Genomic DNA, 26329 nt, shown 5'->3' on the forward strand with positions numbered 1-26329 from the left:
CTTTGACCACCGCCTGCTGAAGATACAATTTGTGAATTGCAGCTAGCACTATTTCCCTCTCCAAGGGGGAAGCTGGCAGGGCCGATTTGAGGTATCGGTGAGGGGGCATCTCTTAGAATTCCAGCTTGTATCCCTGAGACACAATCTCTATTGCCCAGGGATCCACCTGGGAGTGAACCCACATGTGGCTGAAATTTCAGAGGCGCGACCCCACCGGGCCTAGCTCTGCCTGTGGAGCCCCAGCGTCATGCGGTGGATTTAGTGGAAGCCGGGTAGGAGGACTTCTGTTCCTGGGAACTAGCTGTGTTGTGCAGCTTCTTTCCTCTGCCCCTGCCTCTGGCAAAGGATGCACCTCGGACTTTCTTGCCTTTTTGTGATCGAAAGGACTGCATTTGGTAATACGGTGCTTTCTTAGGTTGTGAGGGAACATATGGCAAAAAATTTGACTTTCCAGCAGTAGCTGTGGAGACCAGGTCCGAGAGACCCTCCCCAAACAACTCCTCACCCTTGTAAGGTAAAAACTCCATGTGCATTTTTGAGTCGGCATCACCTGTCCATTGCCGAGTCCACAGGACCCTTCTGGCAGAAAATAAGATTTTAAACCTACCGGTAAATCTATTTCTCCTAGTCCGTAGAGGATGCTGGGGTTCCGTAAGGACCACGGGGTATAGACGGGCTCCGCAGGAGATAGGGCACCTAAAAAGAACTTTGACTATGGGTGTGCACTGGCTCCTCCCTCTATGCCCCTCCTCCAGACCTCAGTTAGAGAACTGTTCCCAGAGGAGATGGACACTACAAGGCAGAATTTAAAAATCCAAGGGCAAGATTCATACCAGCCCACACCAAGCATACCACGTAACCTGGATCATACAAAACCAGTTAACCGTATGAACAATAACAGCAACGGTCCAAGACCGATTTCAACTGTAACATAACCCTTATTTAAGCAACAACTATATACAAGTCTTGCAAAGTTTCCGCACTGGGACGGGCGCCCAGCATCCTCTACGGACTAGGAGAAATAGATTTACCGGTAGGTTTAAAATCTTATTTTCTCTTACTTCCTAGAGGATGCTGGGGTTCCGTAAGGACCATGGGGTTTATACCAAAGCATCCAATCGGGCGGGAGAGTGAGGATGACTCTGCAGCACCGACTGAGCAAACGCTAGGTCCTCATCAGCCAGGGTATTAAACTTGTAGAATTTAGCAAAAGTGTTTGACCCCGGCCAAGTCGCCGCTCGGCAAAGTTGTAAAGCCGAGACGCCTCAGGCAGCCGCCCAAGAAGAGCCCACCTTCCTAGTGGAATGGGCCTTAACCGAATTTGGTACCGGCAATCCAGCCGTAGAGTGAGCCTGCTGAATCGTATTACAGATCCAGCGAGCAATAGTCTGCTTTGAAGCAGGTGCGCCAATCTTATTAGCAGCATACAGGACAAACAGAGCCTCTGTTTTCCTAATTCTAGCCGTCCTGGCTACATAAATTTTTAAGGCCCTGACTACATCCAGGGATCTGGAATCCTCCAGGTCACTTGTAGCCACAGGCACCACAATAGGTTGATTCATATGGAATGAAGAAACCACTTTAGGCAAAAATTGCGGACGTGTCCTCAATTCAGCTCGATCCACATGAAAAATCAAGTAGGGGCTTTTGTGAGACAAAGCCGCCAATTCTGACATTCGCCTTGCTGATGCCAATGGCAAACAACATGACCACCTTCCAAGTAAGAAATTTCAACTCAACCTTGTTAAGCGGTTCAAACCAGTGTGATTTTAGGAACTGCAACACCACGTTGAGGTCCCACGGTGCCACTGGAGGCACAAAAGGAGGCTGGATGTGCAGCACTCCCTTTATAAACGTCTGGACTTCTGGAAGAGAAGCCAAATCCTTCTGAAAGGAAATCGAGAGGGCCGAAATCTGTACCTTAACAGAGCCTAATTTCAGGCCCATATCCACTCCTGTCTGTAGGAAATGGAGAAAACGACCCAGATGAAAATCTTCCGTAGGTGCATTCTTGGTCTCACACCAAGACACATACTTTCGCCATATACGGTGATAATGCTTAACCGTCACCTCCTTCCTAGCCTTTATTAGAGTAGGGATGACCTCTTCCGGAATCCCCCTTTTTCGCTAGGATTCGGCGTTCAACCGCCATGCCGTCAAACGTAACCGCGGTAAGTCTTGAAATACACAGGGCCCCTGTTGCAACAGGTCTTCCCTCAGAGGAAGAGGCCAGGGATCTCCTGTGAGCATCTCTTGCAGATCTGAGTACCAGGCCCTTCGAGGCCAGTCTGGGACAACGAGTATCGCCTGTCTTCGTCTTATGATCCTCAACACTTTTGTGATGAGAGGAAGAGAAGGAAACACGTAGACCGATTTGAACACCCACAGTGTTATCAGAGCGTCTACTGCTACTGCCTGAGGGTCCCGAGACCTGGCACAATACCTCCGAAGCTTTTTGTTGAGGCGTGACGCCATCATATCTATTTGAGGAGTTCCCCAAAGACGTGTTATGTCTGCAAAGACTTCTCGATGAAGTCCCCACTCTCCTGGATATAGATCATGGCTGCTGAGGAAGTCTGCTTCCCAGTTGTCCACACCCGGAATGAAGACAGCCGACAGAGCGCTCACTTGATTTTCTGCCCAGCTAAGAATCCTGGTGGCTTCCGCAATCGCGACTCTGCTTTTTGTCCCGCCTTGGCGGTTCATATGAGCCACTGCCGTAACATTGTCTGACTGAATCAGAACCGGCAGGTTTTGAAGAAGATTCTCCGCTTGTCGAAGTCCGTTGTATATGGCCCTGAGTTCCAACACATTGATGTGTAGACATGACTCCTGGTCTGACCAAAGTCCCTGAAACTTTCTTCCTTGTGCGACTGCTCCTCATCCTCGGAGGCTCGCGTCCGTGGTAACTAAGATCCAATTCTGAATTCCGAATCTGCGACCTCCAGTAGGTGAGCACTTTGCAACCACCACAGGAGAGACACTCTGGTCCTTGGAGACAGAGTTATTTTTCGATGTAAGTGGAGATGGGACCCGGACCACTTGTCCAGAAGGTCCCATTGAAAAGTCCTTGCATGGAACTTTCCGAATGGAATGGCCTCGTAGGCCGCCACCATCTTTCCCAGAACTCAAGTGCACTGGTGAACAGACACTCTTTTCGGTTTCAGCAGGTCTCTGACCATGTTCTGGATGTCCTGGGCTTTCGCCGGTGGGAGGAAGCCTTTCATTTGTTTCGTATCCAGTATCATACCTAGGAACGTCAGTCGAGTTGTCGGAAGCAACTGTGACTTCGGTAGATTCAGAATCCAACCGTGTTGCTGGAGTACTCTCAGAGAGAGCGCCACACTGTTTAGCAATTTCTCCCTGGAATTCGCCTTTATTAGATCGTCCAAGTATGGGATAATTGTGACTTCATGCTTGCGCAGGACCACCATCATTTCCGCCATTATCTTGGTAAAAATCCTCGGGGCCGTGGAAAGTCCAAACGGCAACGTCTGAAATTGGTAATGACAATCCTGTACAGCGAATCTCAGGAATTCCTGATGGGGGGGGATATATGGGGACATGAAGGTACGCATCCTTTATGTCCAGAGACACCATAAACTCCCCCTCCTCCATATTGGCTATTTTCGCTCTGAGCGATTCCATCTTGAATTTGAATCTTTTTATGTACAGGTTTAGGGATTTCAGATTCAAAATGGGTCTGACCGAACCGTCCGGTTTCGGGACCACAAAGAGGGTTGAGTAGTAACCTCTTCCCTGCTGGTTCCTGGGAACCCCGATTATCACCTGCTGTATACGCAGCGTTTGAATTGCAGCTAACACTGTATCCCGTTCCGACGTGGAAGCTGGTAGGGCCGACTTGAAAAATCGGCACGGGGGAACTTCTTTGAATTCCAGTTTGTAACCCTGGGAAACTATTTCTAACACCCAGGGATTCAGGTCTGAGCTGACCCAGACCTGGCTAAAAAGTCGAAGACGTGCGCCCACCGGTGGGGACTCCCGCAGGGGAGTGCCGGCGTCATGCTGTGGGTTTTTGAGCAGCCAGGAAGGACTTTTGTTCCTGGGCGCCTGCCGAAGCAGGTGCTCTTTTGCCTCTGCCCTTACCTTTGGCAAGGAAGGAGGATCCCCGAGCTCTTCTGGGCTTGGGAGATCGAAAGGGCTGCATCTGAAAGGGTGGTATTTTCTTTTGCTGTTGGGGAATATAAGGTAAAAAAATGTGATTTACATGCTGTAGCTGTGGAAACCAGGTCCGTCAGCCCCTCCCCAAACAATACCTCACCCTTATAGGGTAGTACTTCCATATGCTTTTTGGAATCCGCATCACCCGTCCATTGGCGAGTCCATAAGGATCGTCTTGCTGAGATCGACATGGCATTGGCCCTAAAAGCCAGCAACCCAATGTCTCTTTGAGCATCCCTCATAAATAAGACTGCGTCTTTTATATGGGCTAGAGTTAAGAATATAGTATCCTTATCCATATTATCAAAATTATCTGTCAGCTCATCTGCCCAAGCTGCAATCGCGCTACACACCCATGCCGACACAATCGTCGGTCGTAGCACAGCACCCATATGAGAATAAATACTCTTTAAGGTAGTTTCTTGCCTACGATCCTTAAGGGCCGCTGTGTCAGGAGACGGTAGTGCCACCTTCTTGGACAAGCGCGTCATGGCCCTGTCCACAGTGGGAGGTGATTCCCACATCTCCCTGTCCTGTTTAGGAAAGGAGTATGCCATATAAATTATTTTGGGAATCTGCGGCCTCTTCTCCGGAGTCTCCCAAGCTTTTATAAAGAATTCATTTAATTCATGAGATGTGGGAAAATTAATAATCTGTTTCTTTTTCACAAACATATGTACCCTTGTGTCGGGGACCGAGGGTTCATCCTCAATATGCAAGACATCTCTAATTGCCACAATCATACACTGAATTGTTTTAGTCACCCTAGGGTGCAATTTTACTTCGTCATAGTCGACACTGGAATCAGAGTCCGTGTCAGTAGTAGTGTCTTGTGTTAAGGGACGTTTATGAGACCCCGACGGGCCCTGTGAATCGGTCCAATCCAAGGATTGACCCCCTGATGTTCCCCTTAATTCAGCCTTATCAAGCCTTTCATGTAAAGATGCCACACTTACATTTAACATATGCCACATGCTCATCCAATCCTGAGTCGGCACAAGCGACGGGGACACACCACTCATTTGCTCCACCTCCTCCTTGGAGAAGCCTTCCGCTTCAGACATGTGGACACAGATCTACCGACACCCCACACACACAGGGAGTGCCAAAACGAGGTTTATTGCTGCCCAGGGCGCCCCCCCCCCCCCCCCCCCCCCTGCGCATTGCACCCTTCAGTGCCTCTTGTGTGTGTGTGACTGGGAGCAATTGGCGCACAGCTTACCGCTGCGCGCTTACCTCATGAAGATCTGAAGTCTTCTGCCGCCTGAAGTCTTTTCCTCAATACTCACCCGGCTTCTATCTTCGGCATCTGTGAGGAGGACGGCAGCGCGGCTCCGGGACGAACCCCAGGTGAGACCTGTTTTCCGACTCCCTCTGGAGCTAATGGTGTCCAGTAGCCTAGAAGCAGTGCCCAACTTTACAAGCCAGCGCTGCTTCTCTCTCCTCAGTCCCACGCTGCTGGGAGCCTGTTACCAACAGGACTCCCTGAAAATAATAAAAAACCTAACAAAATCCTTTTAAAGCAGCAAACTCTGGAGAGCTCACTGCTTTGTACCCTTTCTCCTCTGGGCACAAAATCTAACTGAGGTCTGGAGGAGGAGCATAGAGGGAGGAGCCAGTGCACACCCATAGTCAAAGTTCTTTTTAGGTGCCCTATCTCCTGCGGAGCCTGTCTATACCCCATGGTCCTTACGGAACCCCAGCATCCTCTAGGACGTAAGAGAAATCGACATTGCATTTATTCTGGAGCCCAGAAGGCTAATGTCTCTTTGAGCATCTCTCATATACAGGACAGCGTCTTTTACATGCCCCAGGGTCATTAATATAGTATCCTTGTCCAAGGTATCAAGTTCCTCAGATAAGGTATCCGTCCATGCTGCTACAGCACTACACACCCAGGCTGAAGCAATTGCCGGCCTTAGTAAGGTAACCTGAATGTGTATAAATGGACTTCAGGGTACCCTCTTGCTTTCTATCCGCAGCATCTTTTAGGGTGGCCGTATCCTGTGACGGCAGGGCTACCCTCTTGGATAAGCGTGTTAGAGCTTTGTCCACCCTAGGGGAGGATTCCCAGCGTAACCTGTCCGTTGGCGGGAAAGGATAAGCCATAAGCATCCGTTTGGAAATCTGCAGTTTTTTATCTGGAGATTCCTAAGCCTTTTCACATAACTCATTTAGCTCATGTGAAGGGGGAAAGGTCACTTCTTGCCTTTTTTCCCCATACATATGAACCCTCTTGTCAAGGACTGGGGTCAGGGCCGTTTCTAGACAATTTGGCTCCCAGTGCGAGATTTAAAAATGTGCCCCCCCCCCCCCCCCCCCCAATTGCTCTAAAAAAAAAAAATTGTGCCCCCCCCCCATATAGCCATAAAAAGAAAAAGCATGCGCGCGCTCCCGACAAGGGTGTGTGGCCTTTTTACACATTACAGCAGGCAAGTGTCCCCATATTACACAGCGCGGCAGGCAGGTGTCCCCATTTTACACAGCGCGGCAGGCAGGTGTCCCCATTTTACAAAGTACGGAAGGCAGGTATCCCCATTTTACACAGTACGCAGGCAGGTGCCCCCATTTTACAAAGTGCAGCAGGCAGGTATCCCCATTTTACACAGTGCGGCAGGCAGATATCCCCATTTTACACAGTACGCAGGCAGATGCCCCCATATTACACAGTACGCAGGCAGGTGCCCCCTATTACACAGTACGCAGGCAGGTATCCCCATTTTACACAGCACGGCAGGCAGATATCCCCATTTTACACAGTACGCAGGCAGATGCCCCCATATTACACAGTACGCAGGCAGGTGCCCCCTATTACACAGTACGCAGGCAGGTATCCCTATTTTACACAGTGCGGCAGGCAGGTATCCCCATTTTACACAGCGCGGCAGGCAGATATCCCAATTTTACACAGTACGCAGGCAGATGCCCCCATATTACACAGTACGCAGGCAGATGCCCCCATATTACACAGTACGCAGGCAGACGCCCCCATATTACACAGTACGCAGGCAGATGCCCCCATATTACACAGTACGCAGGCAGATGCCCCCATATTACACAGTACGCAGGCAGATGCCCCCATATTACACAGTACGCAGGCAGGTGCCCCCATATTACACAGTACGCAGGCAGGTATCCCTATTTTACACAGTGCGGCAGGCAGGTATGCCCATTTTACACAGTGCGGCAGGCAGATGTCCCCATTTTACACAGTACGCAGGCAGATGCCCCCATATTACACAGTACGCAGGCAGATGCCCCCATATTACACAGTACGCAGGCAGGTGCCCCCATATTACACAGTACGCAGGCAGGTGCCCCCATATTACACAGTACGCAGGCAGGTGCCCCCATATTACACAGTACGCAGGCAGGTGCCCCCATTTTACACAGTACGCAGGCAGGTGCCCCCATATTACACAGTACGCAGGCAGGTGCCCCCATATTACACAGTACGCAGGCAGGTGCCCCCATTTTACACAGTACGCAGGCAGATGCCCCCATTTTACACAGTACGCAGGCAGACGCCCCCATATTACACAGTACGTAGGCAGATGCCCCCATATTACACAGTACGCAGGCAGATGCCCCCATTTTACACAGTACGCAGGCAGATGCCCCCATTTTACACAGTACGCAGGCAGATGCCCCCATTTTACACAGTACGCAGGCAGACGCCCCCATATTACACAGTACGCAGGCAGACGCCCCCATATTACACAGTACGCAGGCAGACGCCCCCATATTACACAGTACGCAGGCAGACGCCCCCATATTACACAGTACGCAGGCAGACGCCCCCATATTACACAGTACGCAGGCAGACGCCCCCATATTACACAGTACGCAGGCAGACGCCCCCATATTACACAGTACGCAGGCAGACGCCCCCATATTACACAGTACGCAGGCAGACGCCCCCATATTACACAGTACGCAGGCAGACGCCCCCATATTACACAGTACGCAGGCAGACGCCCCCATATTACACAGTACGCAGGCAGACGCCCCCATATTACACAGTACGCAGGCAGACGCCCCCATATTACACAGTACGCAGGCAGACGCCCCCATATTACACAGTACGCAGGCAGACGCCCCCATATTACACAGTACGCAGGCAGACGCCCCCATATTACACAGTACGCAGGCAGGTGCCCCCATTTTTCACAGTGCGGCAGGCAGGTATCCCCATAGGCAGGTGTCCCCATTTTACACAGTGCGGCAGCGGCAGGCAGGTTTCAAGTTGAGGGGAAGGAAGGGGGAGAGGGGGGGGGAGAGAGAGAATACTTACGTCTTCCCACTCTTCGGTCCCGCCGCCTCGCGCCGGCCGCCTCCTCCTTCTTCTTGCTTATCTCCTTATCGCCTCTCCCAAGCGCTCCTGCTCGGGGGGCGGGACTTCGCGGAATGACGCATTTGCGTCGTGACGTCACGATGCAACGCGTCATTCCGTGAAACTCCGCCCCCCGAGCAGGAGCGCTCGGGAGAGGCGATAAGGAGTAACAAAGTGCCGCGGCCGGCGCCCCGTGCGGTTGCACGGCTTGCCCGCCGCTAGAAACGGCACAGACTGGGGTTTCCTCTGTGATGTGCAACACATCCTTCATTGCTATAATCATATAACGGATGGCTTTAGACAATTTAGTCTGTAACTTTGCATCATCGTAATCGACACTGGAGTCAGAATCCGTGTCGGTATCTGTGTCAACAATTTGGGATAGTGGGCGCTTCTGAGACCCTGACGGCCTCTGCGACATAGGATCAGGCATGGGCTGAGACCCCGACTGGCCTAAGGTTTCAGCTTTATCCAACCTTTTATGCAAGGAATTAACATTATCATTTAAAACCTTCCATCCAATCAGGTGTCGGCGCTGTCAGCGGAGACACCTCATTCATTTGCTCCCGCTCTGCTTCCACATAGCCTTCCTCGTCAAACATGTCGACACAAGCGTACCGACACACCACACACACAGGGAATGCTCTCTTTGAAGACCGTTCCCCCACAAGGCCCTTTGGAGAGACAGAGAGAGAGTATGCCAGCACACACCCCAGCGCTATATTGCCCTCATTCCGAGTTGATCGCTCGGTATTTTTCATCGCATCGCAGTGAAAATCCGCTTAGAGCGCATGCGCAATGTTCGCACTGCGACTGCGCCAAGTAATTTTGCTATGAAGAAAGGATTTTTACTCACGGCTTTTTCTTCGCACCGGCGATCGTAGTGTGATTGACAGGAAATGGGTGTTACTGGGCGGAAACATGGCATTTTATGGGCGTGTGGATGAAAACGCTACCGTTTCCGGAAAAAACGCAGGAGTGGCCGGAGAAAAGGGGGAGTGTCTGGGCGAACGCTGGGTGTGTTTATGACGTCAAACCAGGAACGACAAGCACTGAACTGATCGCAGATGCCGAGTAAGGTTGAAGCTACTCTAAAACTGCTACGAGGTATGTAATCGCAATATTGCGAATACATCGTACGCAAATTTAAGAAGCTAAGATACACTCCCAGTAGGCGTAGGCTTAGCGTGTGTAACTCTGCTAAATTCGCCTTGCGACCGATCAACTCGGAATGAGGGCATATGTCCCAGGAATCTCACAGTAACTTAGTGTTAACCCAGTAGCTGCTGTATAATATGTTTCTGCGCCTAATTTATGTGCCCCCCCCCCCCTCTCTTTTTACCATCTTCTACCGTGAATCTGCAGGGGAGAGCCTGGGGAGCTTCCTCTCAGCGGAGCTGTGGAGAGAAAATGGCGCTGGTGAGTGCTTAGGAAGAAACCCCGCCCACTCAGCGGTGGGCTTCTGTCCCGCGTTTCTGTACAAAATTATGGCGGGGGCTCATGCATATATACAGTGCCCAACTGTATATATGCCCACATTTGCCAAGAGGTCCTAATTGCTGCCCAGGGCACCCCCCCCCCCCCCCCCCCCTGCGCCCTGCACCCTACAGTGACCGGAGTATGTGGGTGTAGTGTGGGAGCAATAGTGCACAGCTGCAGTGCTGTGCGCTACCTCAGTGAAGAATGGAGTCTTCTGCCGCCGATTTCGAAGTCTTCTTGCTTCTTTCACCCGGCTTCTGTCTTCCGACTCTGCGAGGGGGACGGCGCCGTGGCTCGGGGATCGGACAACAAAGGGTGAGATCCTGTGTACGATCCCTCTGGAGCTAATGGTGTCCAGTAGCCTAAGAAGCAGGACGTAACTTCAGAGAGTAGGGCTGCTTCTCTCCCCTCAGTCCCACGACGCAGGGAGCCTGTAGCCAGCAAAGCTCCCTGAAAATAAAAAACCTAACAAAATACTTTCTTATAGCAAGCTCAGGAGAGCTCACTAAACAGCACCCAGCTCGTCCGGACACATATTCAAACTGAGGTCTGGAGGAGGGACATAGAGGGAGGAGCCAGAGCACACCAGTATCCAAATTCTTTCTTAAAGTGCCCTGTCTCCTGCGGAGCCCGTCTATTCCCCATGGTCCTTACGGAGTCCCCAGCATCCACTAGGATGTTAGAGAAATGGGGACTCTGCTGCTGTAATGTGTACAAAAGGGGGACTCTGTCTGGCTAATGTGTAAAAAGGGGACTCCACTGCCATAATATGTAAAAAGGAGCTCTGCCTGCCGTAATGTGTAAAAGGGAACTCTGCGTCCATGCCCCTTTTCCCATGAAGCCACGCCCCTGTATTTTTGGTGTGCGACTACAGTGCGCACTGGCCCTGTTTTGTATATGGGGGGGTGCGGCGCCGATGCTGTTTCTTGCACGCAACACTAAAATGTCTAGTTACGGCACTGGTTAAACATGTATATATATATATATATATATATATATATATGTATATGTATATGTATATATATATATATATATATATATATATATACTGTATATATGTGAACAGAAATAGGTAAAAGTGAGGTAACTTTATATGTATAATTTATTCATTTTATATATTTACACTTTATGTTGTTCTCTCTGTTGTAATGCAGGGTAGACAATGTAAAAAGGAAAAATAATTCATGTACGTACCCCAGTCATGGGCAGCAATTAGGACCTCTTGGCAAAAGTTGACATATATACAGTTGGGCACTGTATATATGTATGAGCCCCCGCCAAAAAATTGTACATTAAAGCGGGACAGAACTTCTTCCTCAGCACTCACCAGCGCCATGTTTTTTCTCCACAGCACCGCTGAGAGGAAGCTCCCCAGCCTCTCCCCTGCAGTTACACGGTAGAAGAGGGTAAAAAGAGAGGGGGGGCACATAATTAGGAGCAAAAATAAATTTCTCTGACGTCCTAAGTGGATGCTGGGACTCCGTAAGGACCATGGGGATTAGCGGCTCCGCAGGAGACTGAGCACAGCTAAAGAAAGCTTTAGGACTACCTGGTGTGCACTGGCTCCTCCCACTAAGACCCTCCTCCAGACCTCAGTTAGATTTCTGTGCCTGGCTGAGCTGGATACACACTAGGGGCTCTCCTGAGCTCCTAGAAAGAAAGTATTTTTAGGTTTTTTATTTTACAGAGAGATCTGCTGGCAACAGACTCACTGCAGCGAGGGACTAAGGGGAGAAGAAGCGAACCTACCTAACTGGTGGTAGCTTGGGCTTCTTAGGCTACTGGACACCATTAGCTCCAGAGGGATCGACCGCATGGAACCGGCCATTGATGTTCGTACCCGGAGCCGCGCCGCCGTCCCCCTTACAGAGCCAGAAGCATGAAGAGTCCGGAAAATCGGCGGCAGAAGACTTCACCAAGGCACTGCAGCTGTGCGCCATTGCTCCTCATGTACACCTCACACTCCGGTCACTGATCGGTGCAGGGCGCTGGGGGGGGGGCGCCCTGAGGGCAATATAAGACACCTTGGCTGGCAAATCATCACAATATATAGTGCCAGGGCTATATATGTGATAAATTACCCCTGCCAGAATCCATAAAAAAGCGGGAGAAAATTCTGCGAAAAAGGGGCGGAGCTATCTCCCTCAGCACACTGGCGCCATTTTCTCTTCACAGTGCAGCTGGAAGACAGCTCCCCAGGCTCTCCCCTGTAGTTTTCAGGCTCAAAGGGTTAAAAAGAGAGGGGGGGGCACTAAATTTAGGCGCAATATTGTATATACAAGCAGCTATTGGGGAAAATTCACTCAGTTATAGTGTTAATCCCTGCATTATATAGCGCTCTGGTGTGTGCTGGCATACTCTCTCTCTGTCTCCCCAAAGGACTTTGTGGGGTCCTGTCCTCAGTCGGTGTGTCGGTACGGCTGTGTCGACATGTTGGATGAGGAAGGTTACGTGGGGGCGGAGCAGAGGCCGAGAAATGGGATGTCGCCCCCTGTGGGGCCGACACCTGAGTGGATGGATAGGTGGAAGGTATTAACCGACAATGTCAACTCCTTACATAAAAGGCAGGATGACGTAACAGCTGTGAGACAGACGGCTTCTCAGCCCGCGCCTGCCCAGGCGTCTCAAAGGCCATCAGGGGCTCAGAAAAACGCCTGTTACCTCAGATGGCAGACACAAATGTCGACACGGAGGCCGACTCCAGTGTCGACGAGGTTGAGACATATACACAATCCACTAGGAACATCCGTTACATGATCTCGGCAATGATAAATGTGTTACGCATTTCTGACATGAACCCAAGTACCACATAAAAGGGGTTTTATTTTTGGGGAGAAAAAGCATCCGATGAATGAATGAAGTGTATGAAGAAGCGTGGGTTCCCCCGATAAGAAACTGGTAATTTCTAAAAAGTTACTGCTGGCGTACCCTTTCCCGCCAGAGGATAGGTCACGTTGGGAGATATCCCTTAGGGTGGATAAGGCGCTCACACGTTGGTCAAAAAAGGTGGCACTGCCGTCTTAGGATACGGCCACCTTGAAGGAGCCTGCTGATAAAAAGCAGGAGGCTATCCTGAAGTCTGTATATACACACTCAGGTTATATACTGAGACCTGCAATTGCCTCAGCATAAATAGTGCTGCTGCAGCGTGGTCTGATACCCTGTCAGATAATATTAATACTCTATGACAGGGATAATATTTTGCTAACATAGAGCATATTAAAGACATCGTCTTATATATAAAGGATGCACAGAGGGATATTTGCCGGCTGGCATCCAGAATTAATGTAATGTCTATTCTGCCAGGAGGGTATTAGAAACCCGGCAGTGGACAGGTGATGCTGCCTGTAAAAGGCACATAGAGATTCTGCCTTATAAGGGTGAGGAATTGTTTGGGGATGGTCTCTGGGACCTCGTATCCACAGCAACAGCTGGGAAGAATTTTTTTTACCTCAGGTTTCCTCACAGCCTAAGAAAGCACTGTATTATCAGGTACAGTCCTTTCGGCTTCAGAAAAGCAAGCGGGTCAAAGGCGCTTCCTTTCTGCACAGAGACGAGGGAAGAAGGAAAAAGCTGCACCAGCAGCCAGTTCCCTGGATCAAAAATCTTCCCCCGCTTCCTCTGAGTCCACCGCATGACGCTGGGGCTCCACAGGTGGAGACAGGTGCGGTAGGGGCGCGTCTCGGGAACTTCAGGGACCAGTGGGCTTGCCCACAGGTGGATCCCTAGGTTCTGCAAATAGTATCACAGGGATACAGGCTGGAGTTCGAGGCGACTCCCCCTCGCCGTTACCTCACATCAGCCATGCCTGCTGTCTCGGAGAAAGGTAGTACTGGTGGCAATTCACAAGCTGTACTTCCAGCAGGTGAAATCAAGGTACAACAAGGCGGGGGTTACTATTCCAAAATGTTGTGGTACCGAAACCAGAAGGTTCGGTGAGACCCATTCTAAAATTGAAAGCCTTGGACATGCACACTTATATACGAAGGTTCAAGTTCAAAATGGAATCGCTCAGGGCGATTATTGCAAGCCTGGAGAATCTCAGGGTATCACTGGACATCAAGGATGCTTACCTGCGTGTCCCTATTTACCCTCTTCACCAGGAGTACCTCAAAATTGTGGTACAGGATTGTCATTACCAATTCCAGACGTTGCCGTTGGTCTGTCCCCGGCACCGAGGGTATTTACCAAGGTAATGGCCGAAATAATTATCCCGTACTTGGACGATCTCCTTATAAAGGCGAGGTCCAGGGAGCAGTTGTTCGTCGGAGTAGCACTATCTCGGGAAGTGCTACAATAGCACGGCTGGTTTCTGAATATTCCAAAGTCGCAGCTGGTTCCTACGATGCGTCTACTGTTCCTGGGTATGGTTCTGGACACAGAACAGGATAAAAAGGGTTTCTCCTGGAGGAGAAGTCCAAGGAGTTGTCGTCTCTAAACAGAGACCTCCTAATACAGATAGAGGTGTCGGTGCATCAATGCACGCGAGCCCTAGGAAAGATGGTAGCTTCTTACGAAGAAATTCCTTTCGCCAGGTTACATGCAAGGATCTACCAGTGGGATCTGTGGGACAAGTGGTCCGGGTCGCATCTTCAGATGCATCGGCGGATAACCCTGTCTCCAAGGGCCAGGTTGTCGCTGTTGTGGTGGCTGCAGAGTGCTCATCTTCTAGGGGGCCGCAGATTCGGCATAAAGGACTGGGTCCTGGTGACCACGGATGCCAGCCTGCGAGGCTGGGGGGCAGTCACACAGGGAAGAAACTTCCAAGGCTATGGAAAAGTCAGGAGACTTCCCTACACATAAATATTCTGGAACTAAGGGCCATTTACAATACCCTAAGTCAGGCTAGACCCCTGCTTCAACACCGGCCGGTGCTGATCCAGTCAGACAACATCACGGCTGTCGCTCATGTAAACCGACAGGGCGGCACAAGAAGCAAGATGGCGATGGCAGAAGCCACAAGGATTCTCCGATGGGCGGAAAATCATGTGTTAGCACTGTCAGCAGTGTTCATTCCCGGAGTGGACAACTGAGAAGCAGACTTTCTCAGAAGACACAACCTCCACCCGGGAGAGTGGGGACTTCATCCAGAAGTCTTCCAAATGATTATACACTGTTGGGAAAGGCCACAGGTGGACATAATGGCGTTTCGCCTCAACAAACAGCTACAAGAATATTGCGCCAGGTCAAGGGACCCTCAGGCGATAGCTGTTGACGCTCTGGTAACACCGTGGGTGTACCAGTTGGTGTATGTGTTCCCTTCTCTGCCTCTCTTACCCAGGGTAATGAGAATAATACGAAGGAGAGGAGTAAGAACTATGGAGGTCATTCCAAGTCGTTCGCTCGGTAAATTTCATCGCATCGCAGCGATTTTCCGCTTAGTGCGCATGCGCAATGTCCGCACTGCGACTGCGCCAAGTAAATTTGCTAAGAAGTTAGGTATTTTACTCACGGCTTTTTCATCGCTCAGGCGATCGTAATGTGATTGACAGGAAATGGGTGTTTCTGGGCGGAAACAGGCCATTTTATGGGCGTGTCGGAAAAAACGCTACAGTTTCCGGGAAAAACGCGGGAGTGGCTGGAGAAACAGAGGAGTGTCTGGGCAAACGCTGGGTGTGTTTGTGACGTCAAACCAGGAACGACAAGCACTGAACTGATCGCAGATGCCGAGTAAGTCTGAAGCTACTCAGAAACTGCTACGAGATGTCTTATCGCAATGTTGCGAATCTTTCGTTCGCAATTTTAAGAAGCTAAGATTCACTCCCAGTAGGCAGCGGCTTAGCGTGTGCAATACTGCTAAAATCGCCTTGCGAGCGAACAACTCGGAATGAGGGCCTATACTCATTGTTCCGGGTTGGCCAAAAAGAGCTTGGTACCCGGAACTCCAAGAGATGATCTCAGAGGACCCATGGCCTCTGCCGCTCAGACAGGACCTGCTGCAGCAGGGGGCCTGTCTGTTCCAAGACGTACCGCGGCTGCGTTTGACGGCCTGGCGGTTGAACGCCGGATCCTGAAGGAAAAGGGCATTCCGGAGGAAGTTATCCCTACACTATTTAAAGCTAGGACAGAAGTGAACACAAACCATTATCACCGCATATGGCGGAAATATGTTGCGTGCTTTGAGGCCAGGAAGGCCCCAGAGGAGAAATTTCAGGTAGGTCGATTTCTGCACTTCCTACAGTCAGAGATGACTATGGGCCTAAAATTGAGTTCCATTAAGGTCCAGATTTCGGCTCTGTCGATTTCTTCCAAAATAGAACTAGCTTCACTGCCTGAAGTTCAGACTTTTGTTAAGGGAGTGCTGCATAGTCAGCCCCCGTTTGTGCCTCAAGTGGCACCGTGGGATCTCAACGTGGTGTTGGATTTCCTGAAGTCGCCTTGGGTTGAGCCACTTAAATCCGTGGAGCTACAATACCTCACGTGGAAAGTGGTCATGCTGTGGGCCTTGGCGTCGGCCAGGCGTGTATCAGAATTGGCGGCTTTGTCATACAAAAGCCCTTATCTGTATTTTATATGGCTAAGGCGGAATTGAGGACTCGTTCCCAATTCCTTCCTAAGGTGGTATCAGTTTTTCATGTGAACCAACCTATTGTAGTGCCTGCGGCTACTTGGGACTTGGAGGATTCCAAGTTACTGGACGTAGTCAGAGCCCTGAAAAGTATATGTTTCCAGGACGGCTGGAGTCAGAAAAACTGACTCGCTATTTATCCTGTATGCACCCAACAAGCTGGGTGCTCCTGCTTCTAAGCAGACTATTGCTCGCTGGATCTGTAGTATGATTCAACTTGCACATGCTGCGGCTGGACTGCCGCACTCTAAATCTGTAAAAGCCCATTCCACGAGGAAAGGGGCTCTTCTTGGGCGGCTGCCCAAGGGGTCTCGGCTTTACAATATTTGCCGAGCTGTTACTTGGTCGGGTTCAAACACTTTTGCAAGAGTCTGCAAGTTTGATACCCTGGCTGAGGAGGACCTAGAGGTTGCTCATTAGGTGCTGCAGAGTCATCCGCACTCTCCCGCCCGTTTGGGAGCTTTGGTATAATCCCCATGGTCCTTACGGAGTCCCAGCATCCACTTAGGACGTCAGAGAAAATCAAATTTTACTCACCGGTAAATCTATTTCTCGTAGTCCGTAGTGGATGCTGGGCGCCCATCCCAAGTGCGGATTGTCTGCAATACTTGTTTATAGTTATTAGTGGAGGAGCCAGTGCACACCAGGTAGTCCTAAAGCTTTCTTTAGCTGTGCCCAGTCTCCAGCGGAACCGCTAATCCCCATGGTCCTTACGGAGTCCCAGCATCCACTATGGACTATGAGAAATAGATTTACCGGTGAGTTAAATCTTATTAAAAACAGCAGCTACTGGGTTAACATTAAGTTACTGTGTTATTCCTGGGTTAATAGCGCTGGGGTGTGTGCTGGCCTACTCTCTGTCTGTCTCTCCAAAGGGCCTTATGGGGGAATTGTCTTCAGATGAGCATCCCCTGAGTGTGTGTTGTGTCGGTACTTGTGTGTCGACATGTCTGAGGTAAAAGGCTCCCCTAAGGAGGAGATGGAGCAAATGGGTGTGTGAGGGTGTCTCCGTCGACAACGCCGACACCTGTTTGGATATGTGTAATTAAGTGCTAAGGTGAATTTATTGCACAAAAGATTAAAGAACAGACAGGGAATCTACCCATGTCTGTCCCTATGTCGCAGAGACCTTCAGAGTCTCTCAATGATCACTATCCAAAATAATAGACACTGATATCGACATGGCGTGTGACTCCAGTGTCGACTACGAAAATGCAAAGTTACAGCCAAAATGGCAGAAAAGTATTCAATATATGATTATTGTAATAAAAGATGATTTGCATATCACTGATGACTAATCTGTCCCTGACACAAGGGTACACATGTTTAAGGGGAAGAAAGCTGAGGTAAATTTCCGTCCTCTCATGATGAAAAAGAGCAGGAATCTCCAGACAAGAGACTGCAATTTCCCACAAAGAATTCTCAGGGTATATCCTTTCCCTACTAGGTCCAGGATACGATGGGAATCTTCCCCTAGGGTGTCACGTTTGCCCAAAAGGTAGCCCTGACGTAACAGCTATCCTCAGGGATCCTGCAGATAGCGTGCACATTCTGGTACACTACTCAGACCGGCGATTGTGTCGGCATGGGTTTATAACGCTGTAGCAGCGTGGACAGGTACCTTATCAGCAGAAATTGAGACCCTAGTTTGTATATATATTAGTGATGAGCGGGTTTGGTTTCTCGGAAACCGAACCCCCCCGAACTTCACCCATTTTACACGGGTCCGAGGCAGGTTCGAACCTTCCCGCCTTGCTCGGCTAACCCGAGCGCGCCCGAACGTCATCATCCCGCTGTCGGATTCTCGCGAGATTCGGATTCTATATAAGCAGCCGCGCGTCGCCGACATTTTCACTCGTGCATTGGAAATGTTAGGGAGAGGACATGGCTGGCGTCCTCTCCGTTATTGTTGAACTTGATTGTGCATTATTGCTTAATTAATTGTGGGGAGGACTGGGGAGCAACTGTATACTATAGGAGGAGTACAGTGCAGAGTTTTGCTGATCAGTGAGCACCAGTTATCCGTTCTCTGCCTGAAAAAAAAACGCTCCATATCTGTGCTCAGTGTGCTGCATATATATCTGTGCTCACACTGCTTAATTGTGGGGACTGGGGAGCAGCTGTATTATATAGCAGGAGTACAGTGCAGAGTTTTGCTGACAGTGACCACCAGTATACGTTGTCTGCCTGAAAAACACTCCATATCTGTGCTCAGTGTGCTGCTTTATTGTGGGGACTGGGGACCACCAGTATAATTAATATTATATAGGAGGAGTACAGTGCAGAGTTTTGCTGACCAGTGACCACCAGTATATAATATATAGCAGTACAGTACGGAAGGCCACTGCTGTACCTACCTCTGTGTCGTCATTAAGTATACTATCTGTCAGATTGTGTTTTGGCTGTGTCCCCGGAGGGGGCGCTAGTGGGTCAGTGGAGGTAGATGGGAGAAAACGAGGAGGCTGGATAACGTTCCTGCGCATGAGCGCAATGATATTTATTTAGCAGATGATTAAACAGAATGGCAGCAGAAATAATAATAACAAATGTAAATGTCAATCACACAGCGTAATAGCTGAAAGTCTATGGCAACAGAATGAAAGATGACTGGAGAAATAATAACCGGTAAGATGATAACAGATGAACAAGTGCTTGTAAAGATGATTCTGGTTTGGAAACCAGTGCAGGTTTAAAACATGAAACTTTGGCAGTGAGATGTTGAATGGCAAACCTGGTAGCAGAGGCAGGAGTCTGACTATCCACAGTGCAGGTGATGAAGCACTGACAGCAGCAAGCTGTATCACAGGTGGAGGAATGGAACACACCTGGAGTCAGTCTCAACTGCAAGGCTGAAGCACACAAGGTGGTGATGGGTGTGAAGCCTGTTTGGAGATTGCAGGTATTGCTGGGCCTTGAAGTTCCACGGAGCTGTGCAGATAACCAGGAGTACAAGTCTTTAGGTAGAGAGCCAGGAACACGGAAGAAACAGGAACAGATCCTTTCACATGGGTCGCAGGAGTGACACAAAGTCCAGGATGCCTGCAGACTGATCCTGCAGTCTCTTATGTACCCCTTGGTTCACAGGCATTGGGTGAGTGAGGGAAAGTGGGTGCGGCCAAGCACCGGATTGGCCGCTGTATGCTGGCTGTTGTAAACTGTCATGGCGGCGCCCACGCCGCGGCCCAGCGGGAACGCGGCGCGCTACACGCCCGCTGTCACAGGAGCGCTCCCAGGACCGTGATGGTGTCCCATGGCAGGGACACAGACGACAGGTGACCGCAGGGAGCCAGGACGGAGTCCGCAGCGGCGGACGGATGTCAGCTTGGTGAGTCGATTCCTGACACTATCCATCTACATTCTATACCTTTGGTGCATTTTAGTTTTGCAGTTTGCTGACACAGTGACCACCAGTATACTATATATAGCAGTACGGTACGGAAGGCCACTGCTGTATCTACCTCTGTGTCATCATTAAGTATACTATCCATCTACATTCTATACCTGTGGTGCATTTTAGTTTTGCAGTTTGCTGACACAGTGACCACCAGTATACTATATATAGCAGTATGGTACGGAAGGCCACGGCTGTACCTACCTCTGTGTCGTCATTAAGTGTACTATCTATCTACATTCTATACCTGTGGTGCATTTTAGTTTTGCAGTTTGCTGACACAGTGACCACCACTATACTATATATAGCAGTACGGTACGGAAGGCCACTGCTGTACCTACCTCTGTGTCGTCATTAAGTATACCAATCATCTACATTCTATACCTGTGGTGCATTTTAGTTTTGCAGTTTGCTGACACAGTGACCACCAGTATATATATATATATATATATATATATATATATATTTGTTGATCTTGTAAGGTACTGAGGACGGAGCTGAAGCTCCAAAACGTGCGTTTACCCTAAAACAAGTCAGTTGCTTCTATACAAACTGTCTCCAGTGCCGTGATTCTAGGAGGAGTGCATGTGATTTTACACTGTTGCACGGAGACTTGTTGCTGCTGCAGAGTTGGAGTGCCGGCTGTTATGGACTGTATATATATATATATATATATGAGTACGGTACGGAAGACCACTGCTGTACCTAACTCTGTGTCGTCATTAAGTATACTATCTATCTACATTCTATACCTGTGGTGCATTTTAGTTGTGCGCAATATATATAGTAGTAGGCCATTGCTATTGACACTGGCATATAATTCCACACATTAAAAAATGGAGAACAAAAATGTGGAGGTTAAAATAGGGAAAGATCAAGATCCACTTCCACCTCGTGCTGAAGCTGCTGCAACTAGTCATGGCCGAGACTATGAAATGCCATCAACGTCGTCTGCCAAGGCCGATGCCCAATGTCATAGTAGAGAGCATGTAAAATCCAAAAAACAAAAGTTCAGTAAAATGATCAAAAAATCAAAATTGAAAGCGTCTGATGAGAAGCGTAAACTTGCCAATATGCCATTTACGACACGGAGTGGCAAGGAACGGCTGAGGCCCTGGCCTATGCTCATGGCTAGTGGTAGTAGATAAAGTCAACCTTTCTGTCAAACTTGACAGGTACCACACCCACTTCTCCTAGGACCCGCCCCCTTTTAATATTAAATGATAGTGTTTTATATCGCTTAATATAAAATTTTATATAAATTGATAGTGTTCGATATTAAACCGTATTAAAAATTGTTGCGTAACACCAGTCACAGAGTGTCGCGCAACACCAGTCGCAGAATGTCACGCAACGCGGCGCGTCAAATCAGGCGGATGAAAGATGCATATTACACAGTGTTAAAACCAGGTAGTTACAGACCGTCTTATTTCACATGGATTAGGCTGTACACATTCAAGCATCACACATTCCAGCAGTTGAAACATCAAGCTTGGCACACATGGTACTAATTTAAAAGGTCATTTTAAATGTCACAGAAACCCCGCAGAAGCACGATGTACAATTTGACCATGACCATTTCTTAGAAGCAAGGGTTCATCACACATGTCACTAATTTAAAAGGTCATTTTAAATGTCACAGAAACCCCTCAGAAGCACGATGTACAATTTGACCATGACCATTTCTTAGAAGCAAGGGTTCATCACACATGTCACTAATTTAAAAGGTCATTTTAAATGTCACAGAAACCCCTCAGAAGCACGATGTACAATTTGACCATGACCATTTCTTAGAAGCAAGGGTTCATCACACATGTCACTAATTTAAAAGGTCATTTTAAATGTCACAGAAACCCCCTCAGAAGCACGATGTACAATTTGACCATGACCATTTTCGATTGTTATCTCTGTAGAGGAACATTAGCACCACCTACAGGGTTATGTGTTGACTCAAATCGGATTTTTCCATCTTTTGGATTAATTACATACCATAATGAGATATCATGGTGATGGGTCCTAAAGCTATGCACAGAATGCATTTATATTGCCTGTGCGCCTTATACACACAACCTGAAAGTAATTTTAGACAATATTTTTTGTAATTTTAGCTACAAATCAGTAAGCCAGTGTATATTTATGGAATCATAAAATAATTTTGTATTCATGTACATTAGTTCATAAGAACTTCTGTATAATGCTTTTATGAATTAATTTTATTATTAAATAATTTATGAGCTTTTTATGAGCCTCATATTCTACAGTATAAGATATACCCATTTGGAATGACTTCCATTCAATCTATACAAGTAGTTTAGACCACTCAGGATTTTTTTTTTTTTTTCTTTTTTTTTTTTTCTTCTGTATATATAATATAAATGTATTTGGTATGCGTTTGATGCGCTGTGTATGACATTTAAGAAACAGCTAAAAGATTATATCTTTATTGTAACTGAAAATAATTATCACAATTACTAAATTATAGACTAGAGTTTATATATTTAAAAGTCCCGCCCCAAGCATCTTGGAAATGTGGGACGGCGTACCACAGGTTGGTGGGGGCCATATGGCTCACAGCCAGTGTTATAAGAACAGGACACATCACTGATGTGCACTGAGAAGAAATTTCAACTGAAGCTGCACCGCTATACACACTTGAAGTTATAATGGTAAGTGTTGTTATTATTATTATTATTATTATTATTATCATAATTATTATTATTATTATTATTATTATTATTATTGTTATTATTATATTTATACATATTGCATTTTTTTTATTTTTTATTTTTTATTTATTTATTTTTTTATTTTACAAATATGGCTCTGAAGGCTGTTTAAATATGTGGTCTCTATGCCACGATATACACACTGTTACACGATTCTGCCCTGCCATTGCATCCTTTGTTTTTAGGCATACATGTATAATATGTTAATATTTCAAACCTATTGGACAGTTGCAAAGCGCAGTATGAACTCATATGTGAAATGCTACGTTTTTACTACTTCTTTTTGTGGGTATACCCACATTGATGTTGCTGTTTAGCGATGCAATGTAACACATAGAACATATAGCTTTTAATTAATGTGACTGTCTGAAGGTTATTTAAATATGTGGTAATAGCGACATCTAGTGGTTCATTTTGGGAATGCGCCGCCGGTTTGCATCCTTTGTTTTTAGGCATACATGTATAATATGTTAATATTTCAAACCTATTGGACAGTTGCAAAGCGCAGTATGAACTCGTATGTGAAATGCTACGTTTTTACTACTTCTTTTTGTGGGTATACCCACATTGATGTTGCTGTTTAGCGATGCATTGTAACACATAGAACATATAGCTTTTAATTAATGTGACTGTCTGAAGGTTATTTAAATATGTGGTAATAGCGACATCTAGTGGTTCATTTTGGGAATGCGCCGCCGGCTTTTAATAATGTGACTGTCTGAAGGTTATTTAAATATGTGGTAATAGCGACATCTAGTGGTTCATTTTGGGAATGCGCCAACACATTATTTCAACTAATTCGTTTGATAGATATTAACCGTCTCTCATTTTCATTATTGGTTCAGAGACAGACAATGCAGAACATCAACAGCAAAAACGCTTTCATGGTTAGAAACAGATCTTCTTCTGATGATGATGATGATGATGCTTTGCCAAGTTATCAAACCTCTCAAAGTAAGCTATGTCTATAAATGACATTGACGCGTTTTTATTTATATTTCAAGTTTAAATAGTATAAAATTATAGTCAAGGTCTACAATTTGTTCATTTTTAAAAGTTTAAATAGTATGAACGTACAACAGTCTGGATACATTGATAAGTAATTATTAAATAGTAATTATTAAATAATTATTATTTTCTCATTTTTATTTCCCCCGATTTGACAGTAATCACAAATACAGAGAATTTCGATTTGTCTGTTGATAGTCCCTTTGGCTTAGACTTCAGCGCTATACCGGATTTTAATAATATTTTGGAATTGGCGCCAGATTGTGAGTAACATGATATCTTTATTTATTTTTTATTTTATTTTATTTATTTATTTATTTATTTTTTATTTATTTTTTTTTCCACGGCTAAAGAATTAAAAATAAACCTTGTACAGTTGTGCTGATTTGTTGTCAACTGTACACACTTTATATTCTCAGTAATGAATCGCTTTTTCATGTTATTCTAATTTTATACCGTATGTAATATTTTTTTTTTAATTTATTTTTTTTTTTTTCATTTTTTCACCGGCTAAAGATGCCACAAAAATGGATGATGCGACGGCTGATGGTATTCTACGGGATATATTGAACAAACCTGATTATTGTCACAACACCTCTATACAGAACAGCAATGTTGTTGATGAGCAACAGTTTTTCCCACACGCGACAGGGGGTCGTGCTAAAACATTCGAATATAAAGCAGGTGTGTAATCAAACACTGTTATATGGTATATTGTTATGCGGTTATTTAAATACTGATTTACAGGCAGATGCTTTTATATTTATTTTATAATATATGTATTACAGATGACGCTGTAGCAAGGAGATATGCGCCGACGATACCAACAGGCAGTGATACAGTAGCGCAAATACACCGTCTTAGTACAAGCGGGAAAATATCAAAACGCACAACCGCCGCTGAAACGGAAAGCCATCAATTCGCAGCAGCAGGTGTGTAATCAAACACTGTTATATGGTATATTGTTATGCGGTGATTTAAATACTGATTTACATGCAGAGTCGTTTATATTTATTTTATAATATATGTATTACAGATGACGCTGTAGCAAGACGCTATGCTCCTTTGATACCAACAGTCAGTGATACATGCGCGCAGATACACAGGCCTAGTACAAGCGGGAAAATATCAAAACGCACAACCGCCGCTGAAGCGGAGAACCATCAATTCGTAACGCCGGCAATTGTACATAAGGGCGTTGCTAGGTCATCAGTTATGGCTGTGCATAACGGCTGTATCGTCCCGAACAAACGAAAGCCTGCTCGACCAAGAACGAATGAGAGAAGTCATAATTCAACATTTACAGATCTGAAAAGAAAATTGTTATATTCCGAAAATGATAAGCCGCAACGGAGAAGGATCGCGTTACAAACTGTATCATGCGTAAGTAATGATGATGCTGTAACATCAAAACACACAGCGTTTAACACTGCAGACCGGGATGTCGCTGGTAATACAAAGACTGTAAAGGTTAAGAGGGCATCGCGTCTCTCAAGAAGTAATGTTAAGCAATTGTCGCAATCCGCTGTAATCACAATTCCAGATACACAGGTTTGTTCTGAAACAGAAACAAGGCACATAGCAGGCATTGGTTTGTTATCAAATATTGACTCAAGAAGTAATGTTAAGCAAATGTCGCAAGCCGATGTCATTACTATTACCGATACACAGGATTGCTCTGAAACAGAAACAAGACACATAGCTGGTAATCCTGTGATATCAGATATTGATGACATAAATGGGCAAGAGCTTATTACAAACTGTGTAGAGTCAACGACACAAGATCCGCAGAATAGTTCTGATGAAGTATTATCAGCCGTTGCAGGAATACCTGGTGATACTACAACGGTTGATTGTGTAACATCAATGCCCAATATTTTTACAACGACAGCCCTGGTACACGCATCGGATGATGCTTGTGTACCGGCGCGAGGGCTAGCGCCCGACATAGTTGATGAATGTCAAAATTCAGAACAATTAGGCCAAGACGCTGAAATACAATTTTACGCGTTGTTGGGTAAGATACGGGAAGATGTTGAGAACATGGGCGTAAAAGCCGGATACTTGTTAAAACACATTAAAGGTGTGTGCCACGGTAGTAAATGTAAACAAGACATTGTTAAAGAAGTTGTTGAGACGTATATGAATGTCATGTCAAAATACATAGATCGGTCGGTTAAGACAACTGAATTTATTAAAGCCAACATACATCATTTTGCAGAAATAAATGAAACTGATCCGTGACTAGGCATGCTAGGCAATGGTTTGAAACGTGTTTTAAATTTAAATGCCTGTAAAAAAAAAAAAAAACCACGAATTAAACCTTGTTTAACATACAAGATCTCACAGTTATTCCGACGCGCAAAGGTGAAACAGGCTGTAACAACATTAACCAGATTGAGAAAGCGCAAGCGGCACAGGGAACATGTGGTAGGCGGTACGCAGAGTGCAATGTATGTAGATATAGATCAATCGCCACCCCAAGCATTACCGAATGACGAATCACAGGCTGACAATATTGAGCGCAATGCAAGCCCCATATATGATGATGCAGACAGTGTTGAGTCACCCGGTAATGACGAAGGTCGGCAACATGTATACTTAGAGGCAATTAACAGTTATGAACGACAACGACCGCATTT

At 46.9% G+C, this 26329-nt stretch overlaps 1 protein-coding gene and 1 long non-coding RNA gene across 2 annotated transcripts in view; both read left to right on the forward strand.

Annotated features, from left to right (window-relative positions):
- Positions 1 to 26329, forward strand: part of LOC134968788 (cocaine esterase-like) — a 196756-nt gene that overhangs the window by 88428 nt on the left and 81999 nt on the right. The gene's annotated exons all lie outside the window — the stretch shown is intronic.
- On the forward strand, positions 23569 to 24329 carry LOC134970245 (uncharacterized). Its single transcript, XR_010189742.1, has 3 exons — positions 23569 to 23633; positions 23846 to 23950; positions 24204 to 24329. It is a non-coding gene; the product is annotated as an uncharacterized LOC134970245 (long non-coding RNA).

The sequence above is a fragment of the Pseudophryne corroboree genome, chromosome 11 (genome assembly GCF_028390025.1).
Source record: "Pseudophryne corroboree isolate aPseCor3 chromosome 11, aPseCor3.hap2, whole genome shotgun sequence".
Taxonomy (NCBI): domain Eukaryota; kingdom Metazoa; phylum Chordata; class Amphibia; order Anura; family Myobatrachidae; genus Pseudophryne; species Pseudophryne corroboree.